The following is a 2,298-nucleotide window of genomic DNA, read 5'->3' as shown; positions in this document are numbered from 1 at the left end:
GGCAGACAGGGAGGAAGGTCGGTAAGGAGGGTTAAAATAAGATCCAAGGGGTGCCTGGTTGGCTCAGTCGGTGGAGCCTGCAACTCTTGATCTTGGGGTTTTAAGTTCGAGCCTCAAGCTGGGTGTAGAGATTACTTAAAAACAAAAAAACAAAAAACCCAACCTTTTTTAAAAAGCCTCCAATAAGGAGTATCAGAAAACATCACAAAATGCAAAGGAAGAAAACTTAGGAAATCAGAATCTGGGAGATAAAAAAAGAAAAAGAGAAATAGGTTAAGGGGTAAGGTTTTTCTCTGTGGTTGGTTTTCCTGTGTTATATGCGACTCATACTTGAGAGGGTCCAGGTCATTCAAAGCGCCGGAGGAGGGCAGTCTGCCCATTCTCTCACCTTCAGCAGATACTGTGGGATTTCCCTGGATTATCTTAGCAGAGGGCAAGTTCTAGGCTCTGACAGGGGAGAACCAGACGCTGACAGAACAGTGCATCTTAGATGACACACCTAGGTTGCATTCTGTAGGTAGCCAGAGCTGGGAGGCACCTACTCACGCAGGAGGCTGGGGTGTGTGTGCATGTGTGTGCACATGTAGGCTGGAGGGAAGCTGCAGGTTATTGGCAGACTGGACAGAACAGGAATCAGTGAAAGACAGGACCGACTTCTGTGACTGGGAATTGCTGGGCCCAGAAGGCCACAGGGCTGATGACATCTGGTACCTTGAGAGAGCCAGGTGGCAGGCCTACAGACCTTCACTTAGGTGGGTAGTTCTTGGAGTCAGATTTTCAGGAGGTCTCTGAGTGACCTATTACTCTTCTAAGCTACAATCTGCTGAGATGACAGCATTCTGGTAGAAGCAGGGACACGATAGGTTAGAACCAAAGTGTTCTAGATGGAGGAGCAGCGGGTTGTTCTCATGATGCCCACAACATTAGGGACGCAGCCAGCTTGCCTGGAGAAGTTAAGGCGGTATCTTAGACCTGTTAATACACTCAGTCTGAGGATCATCAGTCTGTGCAGTAGACAGGCGGCTACGTGAACATGGAGGATTTTGAGCTGTTGACTCCAGAATACAAATGGTGGCTGCAGTGTTGAAAGGCAGCAGCTGAACAAGCCATCTCCCAGAGATGGAGATTCCTACGACTAATGGAGGAGGTATACAATGGATAGCAGGTGCGAGCGTGGTTGGGTCAGGAGGCAGGTGGGTGCAGGGTTTGCAGATCCTCTTCTGGTGGGAGTCTCTAGGATCACTCTGTAGTGGTAGTGTGGGGTCAGTCTGAAGTGAGGTCAATGCTGGTGGCGTCCCAGAGGGGTCTGAATGTTGAGAGTGGGTGCAGCAGTCCAACTGATTGGTACTCGTGGGCCCGTAGTTGACCTGTTAGAGAGGGTGTCAAGTCATAAAACAGGGTCACCGTAACTCTGAACCCCATTCCAGATTTTGATGGGCTGTGATGGTGGGCTGGGGTGGTCCTGGGTGAAGACCTTAGCACCTGAGTGTGCACTTCTTTGGGTGGATCATTTGTCCCAGCCACCTGTTTTATGGCCTCTATGGTTCTTCTCGTCCCTGTGGCTATACAGTCAAGTACTGCTAGACCCAGGCATTGTCTGTCACTCACAGATCTGTTTTGGTCAAAAAGCTGTGACTACTGTCCTCAAAGTACTCAGGTTGAAGGGTTTCTTGAACGGGCCAACCAGTATGTTTCCTTAGGTATTCTTCCTTGTCAGGAAGGCTCTGCTTCACCTAATTTTAATTTCTCTTTATATCTATACAAACCCTTTCTCCCTTAAAGCCCAGTGCAAGTTCTAAGTTCTCTGTGGACTTCTCCGGAGTCTCTTCAAGGAATTCCACCACCGTCTAAAGCATTTGTGAGCTCTCCACACAAGCCATCCCCTCAACCACACAGGACTGACACTTAATTTGCCTACCCGTCTCCCCTTTGTAGGGGGCCAGCTCCCCCTTTTACCAAAAATGCCAATCAGAGTCTTTCGTCTGGGTCTTTGCCCTTTGGAGGAGAGACAGAGCAGAGCGGCCAGTCCTGTGCTAGTGTGGAGGTGGAAGTCATACTTTCAGGCATCTCGTGAGCCAGAATTCTGGCCCAAAACCCCAGGAGAGACAGGGATGTGTCACATGCATGAGGGCTCCAGGGTTCTGGAGGCCTAGTCACACCCCAGTGCCACCCCAGAATGGCTGTCCAGCCCTATTTTAGAGTCCATGAACCAGTCATTCATTACAGTTTTTGCCTGAGCTGGTTAGAGTTGGGTTTTTGTTACTTGCAGTCAAAAGAAAACCAAGAGCCTCCTTTGTA

This window comes from Ursus maritimus, unplaced genomic scaffold (assembly GCF_017311325.1).
Source record: "Ursus maritimus isolate PB19 unplaced genomic scaffold, ASM1731132v1 scaffold_6, whole genome shotgun sequence".
Taxonomy (NCBI): Eukaryota; Metazoa; Chordata; class Mammalia; order Carnivora; family Ursidae; genus Ursus; species Ursus maritimus.
Note: the sequence above shows the minus strand (reverse complement) of the source record.